Source organism: Coptis chinensis, chromosome 2 (genome assembly GCF_015680905.1).
Source record: "Coptis chinensis isolate HL-2020 chromosome 2, ASM1568090v1, whole genome shotgun sequence".
Taxonomy (NCBI): domain Eukaryota; kingdom Viridiplantae; phylum Streptophyta; class Magnoliopsida; order Ranunculales; family Ranunculaceae; genus Coptis; species Coptis chinensis.
Window position 1 is genome coordinate 91,279,814 of NC_141457.1, and position 15,328 is coordinate 91,295,141.

Genomic DNA, 15,328 nt, shown 5'->3' on the forward strand with positions numbered 1-15,328 from the left:
GGAAGATTCTTTTAAATTATCAATAATAAAATAGGGCTTGTTTTAATTTCAATGTGGAAAATAGGGCTCGTCCCTCTAGGTCGATAGTTAGCATGGTTTCTTTGGATTCTAATTGTAATTATATAGGAGAGACTCATTTATTTATTTATTTGAAACAAAATGGGAGATAATTATGTTATTTGAGTGAGATTAGGAAGGTTCTTTTAAATTATCAATAATAAAATAGAGTTTGTTTTAATTTCAATGTGGAAAATGGGGTAATTATTTAATTTAAGGGACATTAGAGAGGTGTTTCTAAATTATTAATAAACAAAAAGACCTTATTCAAATTATATTAATAAAAATAGAACTTATTCTAAATTTAGTAAGGGATGTATTTCTAAATTAAGTAAATAAGGAGATTTAAATTTGCCTACTCGAGAGTTGAGGAGACTTCTGAATGACCCGGCTATCATATAGTGTAGAGATTTGGAGAAGGAGAGTAGTGGTGTCAAATGGGCCGGGCCGGGCAAACAATGAAGCCCTCATGTTTTGAGGGCCGGGCCAGCCTACCCTCATTTACCTCGAGGGCCGGTCGGGTCAGGCCAATACTTAAATCTCGAAGCCTTGACCCGCCCCTCAACCCTCTCGAGAGGGCTTGAAGGGCCGAGCTTGAGGGCCAAACATGAGGGCCGGATACTATGTTATACATTTGATTTACAAAATAAATTTAGAAACATTTGTTAAAAATAATAAAATCAAATGCACTTCACAATTAAATATTCAAACTATTAAAAAAACTTGTTAAAGTTGTATTAGTCAATTAAGATCAGTTAAATTCATTTCATAAAATATTATAATGAAATTATAAGGTTGGCAAACTTAATAGACAAACGTTCTTTTAAGTGATTTTTAGCATATTAATGCTAAAATGAAATATATTGTAAAAAAATTTATTAAAATATATGTAATAAATATTGAGGCTGGGCTTAAAGGAGGGGTTAAGTTTCAAAGTCTAGGCCCTTACCCTCCCCTCAAAGGTTTGAGGGTCAGGTAGGCCCAGCCCACGAATATGTGAGGGCCTCATTTTGAGGGCTTTTTCGGCCCATGGGCCGGGTCGGAGCGGGCGGGTTGAGGGTTTGAGGGCTATTTTGACACCTCTAAAGGAGAGTGAGTACAGACTGATTGTGGGCCAGATACCTTGTTTTTGTTGGCCCACTAAATCATTTCGGATTGACCTGATCTAATAACTAATAACAGCTCAAGGACATTGACCCGTTTCACCAGCCGTTTTTTAACTTCCCAAATTCCACTTTTATCCTTTGTGCTTGTAAATGGAAAAAAATTAAAAAATTAAAAAAATAGTTTCACTGGCAGGGGGTTTACTAGAAACCCGCAAAGGGCGGTGAAGACCGACGTTAAGTCAAGGCTTTGTGAAGGAAGAGAAAAAAATAAGAAGAAGGGAACTGAAGAAGAAGAATTACTAATCTCATTTAAAAACAGGCTTACCAAAAAAAAAAAAAAAAATCAAAGAAAGGTATGCTGGATTTTGGTGGTTGGTTGAGAGAAAAAGTGAATAAGAAGAAATGTATGTGCAATTTTGATGGGTTTGGTTGAGACAAAGACACGGGATTTTGAGGAAGAAGAGAATGAAGAAGAAAGTGTTACACACACTTTTGTGAGGACAGACATGTATTGAAATTTTAGGTTCCCTAGACCCAAAAGACCTCCCAACGTCGGTCAATTAGTGAAGATCGAAGAGTCAAGTCATCAGTCAACTTAAGAAGTCAAGTCATGATCGACAGCTAACAAAATGACACCTCATAAACATATTCAATTTTGTAACTACTTTGTAACTAACCTAGTATAAATACGTGGAATAACTCTCACTGTAATAACAAGAATCAACAATATTTTTCATTGCAAATTAATGTTTATTTTAATTACAATGGTATCAGAGCAAAATAACAATTTTGAAAAACCTTTAACATCAAAATGTTGACCTTGAATGAGTTTGCTTGGAGTAGCATGAGCAGGGTGTCCTAGTCTTCTGTGTCATGCAGTAGTGGAGGCCTTCAGAGAAGTAAAAGCATTGAAAGCAGTTGATTTAAAAGCAAAATGAGCGGTTGATATAATATCATACATACCATTATCAATTTTTATTGCTTTGGAAAAGCATCTTCCCCGATACAATGTCCTTGACATAAAAGGTAGTGGGAGTGAAGATTAGTACACAGTGTGTAATAGATGCCATAGATGACTGACTTTAAACCCCTCAAGTTAATGACAGGTACTAATCAAAATAAATTCACATTGCAGAAGCCAACTAACCAGAACAAAACAGGGCTACCCAATGCCCAAATGATTCATACTAAACTAGTCTCTTAATGCAACGTCTAGAAGGATGCTAGATCTCAGATTGTCAACAGAAGGATTGAAGTAAAAAAAATAACAATCTGAATTTATGTAAATTTAAGTATCTTCACTGTTTATGTGCCACTAGATAGATTCTGCACATTTAGCCCATCAAATCCAAATACTGTATATAACTTTGACACCCCCAAATTAACATTGTGAAAACAAAATTAATTGAGCGATAAAACGGGGAGATCAACAACATGTCTTCCTGTTCCTAGCTTCAAAAAGCTAAAAGTTTCATGTACTTTACTAGTAGCCAAAGAATGCAAAACATCACTTAGAGTCGCAACAGATAATCAAAGAACTGCATTGGTTTACAAGTAATATTACAAATCTAGTTCTTCTTCATCTGCGAGGGATGCACAAGAAAACATAAAAGAGGAATATGAGTTATGTGTGTCGTCAACATCCTAGACATTAATTAGATACAATAATAAAAGAGAGGGATTCTACGGACATATTTTATCTTAACACATAAACAAACTCAAAATCGTTAGGATATTTATAAGTTTTGGATTAGACTAATTTTTTGTAGATATGATCTCCTAACTATTCTAAACATTGTTACAAATAATCAAAAAATTCTAAACTTGCCAAATGTAGTTAACAATTTACAGAATTTGGCAAATTGTAGACCGTTCATTTTCACCATTTTGGATATTATATTTGGCAAGTTTAGAAAATTTTATTTTTTTGATTATTTGTCACAATGTTTAGAATAGTTAGGAAATCATATCTACAAAAATTTAGCCTAATTCAAAACTTATAAATGCCCTAATGATTTTGAGTTTGTTTATGTGTTAAGATAAAATATGTTCCTAAAACCCCTCCCATAATAAAAACCAAAAAAGGACTCCATACCCTACCAGAAGATTCAATTTCAACGGTTCAATTCTTTCTCCTATCATAAGAAAATTCCAATACCAAATCCCCATAGCATATATCTTGAGATCCTTAATAGTCTTTCATAGAAAACTCATAAAGTTTTACTACTTTAAAAATCCCACCTCCACCTCCACCTACAGTACTACAATAATACTTTAATAATTTTTTATGTGTGACTCTTGGTCACTTTTTTCTTTCCAAATTTGTCTCTAAATTTTGACAATTTTAAATTTTAAAATACCAAACAAAATTTCAACATTTTCTAATGGAAATTCCAAGCAAAATTTTTAAACCGATAATTATATTGTGGGCCTACATGTGGGTCCCACACATGGTTGTGTTATTATTATTATTATTAAAATCTATAAATAAATTATAGATTAAATCTTTATAAAAAAATAAAAAATAAAAATAAACACCTAAAAATACAACGTATTTTGTTGTTTTTTACGTCAAATACAATGTATTTTTTTTCTTGCCCAAAAATACATCGTACTTTCAATTTTTTCCAGTCAATACAATCTGTTAAGTGAGATCGGATGGAATGCGAATTAGTAGTTAGAAAAGGTGACGTGAATTGCACCCCTTTCTCACTTTACTTGTATGACTAAAATACCCTCGACAATTAATCAAATTTTCAATATGTACCAGAATGATATTCCCTCTCACATAATGTCAAAATATAGTGTTTCATTATATATAATCAAACGTTGCGATATTGTTTACACTAGTTAACAAAAATCTAAATAAATATTTATCTCACTCTAAATCATAATCCAATCTTTTTTCCACAAATCTTTCAATTGTTATTTTTTTGTTTCCATAAAAGAAAATGTATTAGGTGAGATCATGAGACTCGAAATATATTCTTCTATCCCTCTTATTTCTTTCCCTCGCCTTTTTCAGCTTGGCATTGAAAAAAAAAACAAACAAACAATCTCACAAAAGAAAATGTTCTAAAAAAAACTTACAAATTCTGATTTCATTGGCTATTTATTATCATCAATATTTTGGTTTGTAATAGATCGAGATGCAATTTTTAATGGGTTAACTAGCCCCCCTACTAGATGAGCCAATTAGGATTTCCCCCAACTAAATGGGGAAATTAGGGTCTCCCCCCTAAGTACACACAAAAAAAAACACGGTCAAGTTTTTTTGTGTGTACTTAGGGGGGAGACCCTAATTTCCCCATTTAGTTGGGGGAAATCCTAATTGATCATCTAGTAGGGGGTAATACTAAAAAATCCATTTTGAATTGTGTTTATGTTAGTAAATTTTTAAGAGTTATAATGAGATTTAAGAGTTTTTCTTATGGATAGATATTAATGGACGAAGTGAATACATAAGACATATAAGAAACAAATTTATTTGGGAGTTTTCATTTTTTGGAAAGATATAATAATGAAAGATTTGAAAAACATAAAAAAAAAAAGATTTGTAAATAAAAAAATGAAATGATTTGGAGAGAACGAAATAAATATTTAGTTAGATTTTAATTAACTAGAGTTAATCAATGGTTGAGAAGATGGTGGAGATGGGCTTAGAAGACTTTTTACTCTTAAGCGCGTAGAAAATTAATTCACACATGAGAAGAACAAATTACCAAACGATGTTGTTTGGACAAATTACCAAACAAAGAAATCTATTGGGAGAAAAAGTCAATACAAAGATAAATATTCGTCCCCTTAGTTTGGACCTTTTTGCTAATCCTCATAAATCTAAATACATTAAGCCAACATATGTGTGTACATGAGTTCATGTGAGTACATAATGTCATTATGATAAGGAACTAACATTTCCTTCAGTTCCTTCGGACAAGTGCAAGTGCTGAGTGCTAACTTTCATCTAGGCATAGTTCAGGATTTTCCGGCAACTCCAAAATTGGAATTCCAGCTGAAATTTTGAGATATTCCGAGTAAATTTCAGAAGTTGTATTTTTCGACCCTTCAATTATTATGCTTCAAAAACCGAAATATTCAATATCCAGTTTGAGATCACGATTCTTCCGATAGTTTTTGTTTGAAAAGTAGAGTCACATCCTTCCTAATCCTTTGCTTTAAGCATATATATTAAAAACGGATTTGACAGAGAATTTTCCTTTAGTGGCAGGCCACCAGCTCAGGTTAACTTATCCTCCCCTCCATCTTGTGGTATGATGTGTGTTCCCTTGATAAGCCCTGCTATACTATAGGATCAAAAACTTCATCAATAAGTTGATTATTCCATGCTGATCCTTCCCGATTCATGAGATTTTTCACTTTATAAATTTCTGGATCCCCACTGGTGGGTGCAAATCCTTTATCAGTATAGGATGATCATGGAACATAAGCCAAGGATCACTGAAAATAGAGGTACGAGCACCATCCCCGATTGTCCAAATAGACCATTAATGCACCAGATCAAAACTTTTATTGACCCCTCTCCAGAAGTAAGAAACATTGGATGGTAACTTTTGTTCTGTCCTAATACCTTTTTTCCCATAAGCAGCATGAAAAGTTTTAAACCAGATGGAATTCTTATCCTTTAAAGCTCTCCAACTCTGTTTGGCCGACAGAGCTTTGTTCACATCAGAAAAATTCCTGAAACCTAGTCCCTCAAGGGACTTAGGCTTGCAAAGTTTATCCCACTCAATAGTGTGGATTGAAATGACCCGGAATTTTACTTACGGATAAACCTGTCATTTTACGTGTTAGTTCAGTGCCACTCTAGGTAATTACTAGATATATGGTGGGGTTTAACGTTTATCAGTTGGCGGGCTTGATTTATTGATATGGGCTTTTTCATTGATGGTTATTTTTTTTATTGGGGCTTTTCTATTATATTGGGCTTGTTGCACCTTTTAATTTATTTGGGCCTGTTATATTAAGCCAAGTTGGAGTTGTTTTTATTGGGCCTCTTTTTATAATGGGGGGGGGGGGGTCTGTTTTAGAGTAAGCCACGTATGGCTTCTAGAAAAAGGGGAGAAAGGCTAAAAAAAAAAAAAAAAAAAGACGAGGATCTGGAGGTACTAACGGCGGCAACTTGGGAATTCTGTGAGGAGTCGAGTTTTTTGATAAACTAAGTGAAGGAAACAAACTTCTTCTTTCATCGATTCAATTTTCTCATTTCTTCAACTCAGGTTCGATGTTTTAAAACTATAATTTAGATATGTTTATTTGAATTGTGTTTAGATTGATCTTTGATTTGATTAGTTGTCATGAGATCGATCTCAATGTGATTGAGGTAGAGCTGATTCTATTAAGTAGAATTTCGTGTTTTGATCTGGAAAATTATTACTGAATTGTCAATTCTTAGGCTGTTAGATTACTACTATTCAGATCAATTATGAGAATGTGATGTGGATTCATTTAAATCATTTTAGCAATGGAAGTCATTGTTTAATAGTAAACTAAGTGAGTGGATTCATCTTTTATTACTGAAATTTATTTGGAAAGATTGTTTGTCCAAACCTTGAAACTGGGGGTTGGTAGTTTGAGGCACGATTCATTGTTTTGTCTAAATTTCGAGTTTATGTGAAGTTCGATAAGTAGCCGCGACACTCGTTATCCCGGTGTTTGTAACAGATTAAGATTTTACATAGTTTAGATATATAAGTTATTAAGATCGAACAAACTGTCAGGCCGTGCCAGGCCGTTGTCAGACCGCAACAAGGCCGCAGCAAGGTCGCGTCGAGCCATATCACCGGGCCGCACTAGGCCATCACCAGGCCGTGTTAGTCCGTTTTAGGCAGCATCCAAGTCCCTTAGATGCTATATCGCTAGGGCCAAGGCCAGGCCACGCGTAATGTATTGTTTGATTTACTCGCGTAACTATATTTAGTTAGGATAGTATGGATTAATATTCTTTTATTGGTATGGAGATTTTGTTCGGGTGACTGAGGGTTCGAGAAAAACTTGAATGAGTAGAAGTGAAGGGACATACCCTGTAGAATACTGATTCAAGGTTGAGAATCGGTGAGGGGACGTTACATAGTTAGAACGAGAGTGAGGAACCTATACTGCCTTCCTCATCGGAAACGGCTTAATCCATCCCCATAGATCCTTACCCGAATAGGAGAACTACGATTGGCTTGATCCCTAAATGGGTACGTAGGCAGCCACCCGGCTCAGCCGCTTCCATAGGAAAACCCCTACCCCTTGTACAAAGAAGTCGAGTGTTTAATCTGTTTTATTATTGATAAATTCTGGCTAAATTATATTGGACGTGTTATGCATGGATATATGGAATTATATTGAATGCTAACGTTTTTCTTGAGAGTATGTTAATCGATGCACTTACGAGGATTTAATAAGGAAACGGTAAGTGGTATTAAGCAGCTAAAGGTATGTGTAACCTTGTCTTTTGTTTTCAATTTTATTTCAAGTGGATTATTATATATTGACTATGTATCCAACGTTGAGCGTTGGAGTATCTTCACAGGGACAAACAGGCTCCCAGAAAACAGGAAAAGGGCGTATGTGTTCACTAAGGAAAAATTGAACGTGAAGCGTACTCTGATCGGCTAAGACGGTTCTTTTAGTTGTTCTTATTCCTAAATTTATTCATTTAAGTTGTTTTGTAATAATTTAGTATTTCTTTATTGCCTTAAATAATGAATCCATATTAGGAGGCATCCATTAGTTAGAAACTATGACATGGATTAGCGTTCACTTGTGAAAGACCGATCTGGGGTATGAGATTGGTTTTGAGGCGCTGCAGCTACTTGATTTAACTGGCATTTGTCGAGATGGTTAAGTAGCCGGTACCACGAATCAATATCTTTAGTAGTTGGGTTACGGTTGAGGTTTTAATATGATAAATGGAAGTGTATTATTTGATTTTCATGTTAGGACAGGTTGTAAATTTATGAAATGTTAGAAAGACAGAGGAAACTCTGTCGAAATTTTTTTGAACGCGATGTTCAAAGGGGGGTTTTATATTTTAGTTCTAGTTTGGGCTCGTGTGAGTCAAACCTGCTCACGTCTTGGTTTATTAGACGGTTGAATATTTGGATCGAGGTTTTTTATCTGAATATTCAATTGTCTGGAAAATCGGGGCTCTATATGGATACTCTTAGATTCATTATGCCCATGCCAACAAAACTCCCTACACACTTTATCCATATTGTCACATACAGATACAGGGAGGGAATACAAGATCATGGCATAAACGGGTGTAGCTTGAGCTACAGCTTGGATCAAAACTATTTTGCCATCCTGGGATAAAAGCCTGGCTCTCCAACCTTTTATCTTATTATGTACAATATCCATTAAGTAATTAAAATAAGCTTTCTTGCTATCAGTGAGTAAAATAGGTACCCCTAGGAACTTATCTTTATTAGAAAATTCTCTCATATTCTAGTATTTTCTCAAAATTTTCTTATGTTTAGCATGCACATTCCTATTAAAATAGATACTAGATTTATCAAAATTAATCTTTTGGCCAGAGGCCAAACAATACTCGTGCAGAATACCTTTAAGAACACCTGCTTCACTTAAAGAGGTTTTAGTGAAAAACATTAAATCATCATCATATAATAAATGAGCAATGGGATGAGCATTCTTCGTAATTTTAATACCATGTATAGCATTATCATAGTCAACTTTATTAATCTTGCGAGAGCTAGAGAGAGCTTAAAAAAAAGAATAAAAATATAAGGAGATAATGGATCCCCTTGTCTCAATCCCCTTTAAGGGAAAAACTGTTCCAAGGGAGAGTCATTAAGGAGCACTTAATTTGAAAGAAACAGAAGATAAACATTGATTAATAAAGGTTATCCATTTTTCACAGAAACCAAGCTTTTCAAAAATATTATTTAGAAAAGACCAATCTACTCTATCATAAGCCTTAGCCATATCAAGTTTTAAAGCTACCCAGCCTTCCTTCTTCTGATAAATGTTCTTCATGTTGTGAGACACTTCACTAGCAAGGCCTATATTATCCCCTATATTTCTGTCTTTAACAAAAGCCCCTTGAAAAGGGGACACTATTTTATGAATATGACACTTTAATCTATTAGCTAAAAGTTTTGAAATAATTTTATAAACAAAATTGCAAAGACTAATGGGTCTAAATTTTGAAATATGTTTAGGAGAGGAAATTTTGGGAATTAAATAAATAAAAGTTTCATTGAACTTGGGGTTTAAGACACTATTATAGAAAAAATCTTGGACACAGTCAATAATTGTTGGTCCAACCACATCCCAAGTAGTTTGGAAGAAAACCTCCTGGAACCCATCAGGTCCAGGGGCTTTAAGAGAGTCCATTTTTTTAACCACCAACCAGATATCCTCACCAGAAAGAATCTTAACAAGCATATCATTTTCAATATCAGTAATACATGGAACAAAAAGAAAATCTATATCAGCATTAATCATAGGCATATCAGATTTAAAAAGGTCTTGAAAGAAAGAGTTTATGTTCTTACCAATCTTGTCCCTGCCGTTCTTGAAAGAAAGAGTTTAAGTTCTCATATGAAAAGATGAAGATGATGCAAGATGACATCATCATTAATTAGTTGGGCTTAAACTCTTTTATCTTTTGTTCTTTCCGGCCCACATAACTGATGTTAATAATATAGCACTGCTAGAGTGCGCTGGATGCACTCGTGCGTAGTCATCTCATGCCTTGCTTACTCACTTTGTGGGGCAATACACCTTCACTCCTTGGTTATTAGAGGGCCAGATGTGAGAGTACACATGCAACATGCGTACTCTAGAAATTGCATTAATAATAAGTTGGACTAATGTTTAAGTTTAAGTTGGAGTGATGTTGATAATAAGTTGCCCACAAAAACGGCAATAAATCTGGCCACTCGCCAGTTGGAACCGCGTACTTAGCAATGATACTGACAACATTCGCACTTGCTCTCCTCACAAGAGGACTGCAAACAAACATTACTCCAACTTAGATTGAGTGTTGTCGACCGTTGATTTTGTGTGTTAGGATGATGACACGTGGCAGAAGAGGTAAAAATGAATAAGGGTAGTTTGGTAATTTTACTTGAGTAGGGGTAGTAGATGTCATTTAAGAAAAATATTTGTGTGCGTTAGATTAAATGTGCAGGTTGGTGCCATGTGGCAATTTGATTGATTTTGGTCTTGGAAGAGGTCAGTGGGTATTTTGGTAATTTTACATGGTGAGGGATAGATTTGACATTGCATATATACTAACCGGATGACATCCAGTCAAAGAGGGCTGACTTGGTCATGCTGTGAAATTGGGGGTGGAAGTCTAATAATGGAAGAACTAGGGATGGAAGTATCTACTTGGCAAAAAACTTATATATATATGGAAATATAAAAATATATATATATATATATATATATATATATATATATCGGTTTGTCTAGGGTGCCACTCTTATAGTGACACTCTTATCTCACTCTTCTCTTGAACCGTCGGATCCACCTCAAGATCTCATGATCTAACAAACCAAATTCTAACCAATCAATGGGGGTAAAAACGTATTTTCCTTCTCATCTCAAAAAAAGAAAAAAAAAAAACAAATCTAACAAAAAAAAAAGAGGGATCGACTATTGTTAAAACCCAATTCCATCGCCGTTAACGACCACCTGAGCTCTCTGAACTTCACTCTCTCTCGAGTTCCAATTAAGGTATGCTTCCATTAACACATTTTATTCTCACTCACTACTCCATTAACACATTTTATACATGCAGAGAGGTTTATGCTTAATTGTAACTATATTTTGTTTTTTTTAATCGTTTATAATATTGAATTTTGATTTAATTTAGGTTGCTATGATTATAGTTATGATTGATACCCTCGTTTAAAGACGGCGACAATTTTGGTGAACTCTGTCAGAGTTTTGAACTCTGTCAGAGTTCGGTGAACTAGCATATTCGGTGAACTCTATCAGAGTTTTGAACTCTTCGAGTTTTGAACTGAACTCTATCGTGAACTCTATTCATTCTTCATGCCGTATTCTGTCAGAGTTTTGAACTCTGTCAGAGTTCGGTGAAGTAGCATATTCGGTGAACCCTGTCAGAGTTTTAAACTCTGTGAGAGTTCGGTGAACTCTGTCAGAGTTCGGTGAAGTAGCATATTCGGTGAACTCTGTCAGAGTTTTGAACTCTATCAGAGTTCGGTGAACTCTGTCAGAGTTTTGAACTCTGTCGTATTCTTCATGCCGTGATTCGTGATACGCCGAGTTTTGAACTCATCATAGTTCGGTGAAACTCTTTCGAGTTTTGAACTCTGTCAGAGTTCGGTGAACTAGCATATTCGGTGAACTCTATCAGAGTTTTGAACTCTTTCAGAGTTCGGTGAACTCTGTCGTATTCTTCATACCGTATTCTATCAGAGTTTTGAACTCTGTCAGAGTTCGGTGAACTCTGTCATATTCTTCATGCCGTATTCTATCAGAGTTTTGAACTCTGTCAGAGTTTTGAACTCTGTCATATTCTTCATGCCGTATTCTGTCAGAGTTTTGAACTCTTTCAGAGTTTTGAACTCTGTCAGAGTTCGGTGAAGTAGCATATTCGGTGAATTCTATCAGAGTTTTGAACTCTGTCATATTCTTCATGCCGTATTATGTCAGAGTTTTGAACTCTGTCAGAGTTCGGTGAACTCTATCAGAGTTTTGAACTCTGTCAGAGTTCGGTGAACTCTGTCAGAGTTCGGTGAAGGAGCATATTCGGTGGACTCTGTCAGAGTTTTGAACTCTGTCAGAGTTCGGTGAACTCTATCAGAGTTTTGAACTCTGTCAGAGTTCGGTGAACTAGCATATTCGGTGAACTCTGTCAAAGTTTTGAACTCTTTCAGAGTTTTGAACTCTATCAGAGTTCGATGAAGTAGCATATTCGGTTAACTTTCGTCGGAGTTAGAGAACTCTATCGAGTTTTGAACTCTTCGAGTTTTGAACTCTGTCGAGTTCGATGAACTTTTTTTGATGTTTAAGTTATTTACACCGCTTGTTTATGTACATTGGGATTTTTTACTTGTTTAAGTTATTTATATTTTTAATTTTTCGATTTATAGAAATGGAGACGAGACATCAATCAATATCGAAGAAGACGTGGTTGGGTCTTCGCCTACTAAAGCCCCCGCTCAAGGCACGCAAAACATTAGCTGCTCCTTATATAGGAATGACTTTTACAAGTGTTGACGAGGCAAAAACTTATTACAAAGAGTATGGTCAACAAGAGGGATTTGAGACTTGTGCTCGGACGACTTCCAAGCAACAAAATCAGGTGGATTTGGTTAGTGGTTGTTTACTGGTTTGCTCACGTGAAGGGGTTTGAGATGAAGTCCGATCAAGAAATACATCAACTATCCGGTGTGGTTGCCAAGCTAGAATTCGTATTAAGAAAAGAATGCATGAAGAGATATATGAGGTCAGCGTTGCTCATAATGACCATAGTCACGGTCTGGTGACCCCATCGAAGAGAATTTGCATGAAAACTAACAAACATATGCCTGAAGCAGCGAAGTGCTTGACCGAGATATTTAGTGATAACAGTTTATCTGTTGGGAAAGTGGCATCTGTTTTCCATGGAGAGGAAGTTGGGTTTACACAGAAAGATTGTTGGAACCATTATTATGGTTTGACCAGAAAGATGCCTAAAGAAGGTGATGCAACTGCCGTGCTACAATAGTTTATGCAGAAGAGTGTTGAGGATCCCCGGTTCTACTACGCTATTGATTTAGATGAAAATGGGACTGCGGTGAACTTTTTCTGGGTTCATGGGAGGTCTCGATGCCAGTATGACTATTTCGGGGATGTTGTGTCTTTTGATACCACATATCGTACCAATGCATATTCCATGCCTTTTGCCCCTTTTACTGGAGTCAACCATCATTATCAGTCGATTTAGTTTGGTTGCGCATTGTTGCTTGATGAGACAGAAGATACATTCATATGGCTATTTAAGGCCTAGCTTGCAGCCATGGGTGGTCGTGCGCCAACTACAATCATCACTGACCAGGATAGAGCGATGACTGTAGCCATTGCCAAAGTGTTTCCTAGTACTTTCGTCATCGCGTTCTTGTCTTTGGCATATTATGCAGAAATTCAAGAGAAGATGTCATTTACCAAATTTGAGACATTGGTAACCGAGTTGAAGAACACTATTTCTTTTTCGTATAGGATTGTTGATTTTGAGAGAAGATGGTGTACAATCATTGAGAAGTTTTAGTTGTCTAAAAATCCTTGGTTGTGAGATATATTCAATCGCGGGAGAAACGGGTTCCTTGTTATCTAGTGGCACCTTTTTCTTTGGTATGCACACGACCGGGTCGTGAATCGATGAATGCTCATTATGACCGGTTTGTCAATTCGGCGACTACGCTTATGCGGTTTGTACATGGTAATGAGAAGTCTTTGGCTTTGCTTGCTAGGAAAGAAAGAGATTCGATTACGCGACCGAAAGCATAGTTCACGGATTGTGCCTAACGATGCTTTCCTCCTTATGCATGCCGCGAAGGTCTATCACGATCTCAATATTCAATAAATTTAAAGAGCAACTAGAAAAGGCAAAGATGGAGTACAAAATTGATGGGGAACAGTTTGACGTATGGAACCGAAGCTACATGGTGAAATGGAGAGACCCATCAAGAATTTTGTTTGGAGAGTGAGTTTCGATAGAGGAACCTTAGAGGGAGATGCGAATGCAAGTACTTTCAGTTTATGGGTTTGCTTTGTGGTCATATCTTAAAGGTTTTTGCGCTTCTGAGATTGAAGAGATTCCAAACCATTTTGGATTGACGCGGTGGATGCAAAAGGCTAACACTTATAGAGCGGAGTTTGATCTTTGGATTTGTGGTGGGAATGTCTCAAATGAACCTTTGAGAGTGGCTCATTCTATCAAGGTTGCTTCTCAAGTGGCTTACGATCGTCGCATACTTTTGAGGGTTATTCATATTTTATTGAAAAGATTGGTGAAATGGCTATTGAAATTTCAAAGTTTAATGAGACTTCCTACAAAGGAGACGAAGTTTGAGAGCCTCGATTCAGCGATACCTTCGGTTAATACATCACGTGTTTTTTTTTTTGAATGTTTAATTTGATATAAATTTAGTGTTTAATTCGGTGTTTAATTTAATATAAATATTTATTTTAATTAGGTCTTTATTTCAGCTATTGATTTTGAATCCCAACATTTCTCAAACAAAAGGGAGGGGAAGAAGAAAGCGGATAGATGGAAATCCCCAAAGAGATAGCCCTAAACAATTCAGGAAGAAAGTGTCACGGATGTGGACAGATTGCTAACCATGACCCGAGAAATTGTCCGGAGAAAAATAATACGTAATCTGTCGATTGTAAGTATAGCTTTATTCAAAACTCTTTGATTCTAAATGTTCACTAGTTCTAATGATATTTTATCTGCGCGTCATGGACTTCATTGATGTCTGGACTTGTTAAGAGTGGTTTAGATATGGCAGCCTTGTTAGAGTTTTATCAAGTGTTGTTAAGTTGAACTGTGTCGAGGGTTGTGTTCTATTGCATCATTATGTCCATTGGATAGTATTTAATGTTGCCTGCTAGGCTCTAGATAGGAAACATCATAATGATAGACCGGTGCTTTTTTTGATAACTTCTTTCTCCCTTTTTATTTTCAAAGTTCAATATTGCCGGTTTAGGTTACATTTGGGGAGTTTAATTAGACCGAGTTCTAATCTCATTGATGTTGTAGAAAAAGAGAAGTATGGCTCAAGGAGAAATGGAGAATCTGAGGCAAAGCTTTGCTTTAGGTAAAAATACTGCCTACTCATCCGTTTCGTTTCCACCCCCTCGACTTTGCATCGGTCGATCTTGATCTTTTCATCATTCTCTGCGGTTATGTTTTCGATTTCTGAGTTCCACAAGATGCCACAAGATCACCGCCACCTTGACTATGCACCATTCAAGAAAGTCGTCAAAATTGAGTTATTAGCTACAACGGGAGAAATTGTTGTGGAAAGAGAGAGAGAAGAAGCGTAAGTGTTGAAAGAAGGTGGAGAAGTTGAAGAGAGCTGAAACTTGGAGTGAAAGGCTTGAACTACAAAGCTACCTCAACTCATATGAATTCATTCCGGATCAAAATCAACAAAATTTAGCAATAATAT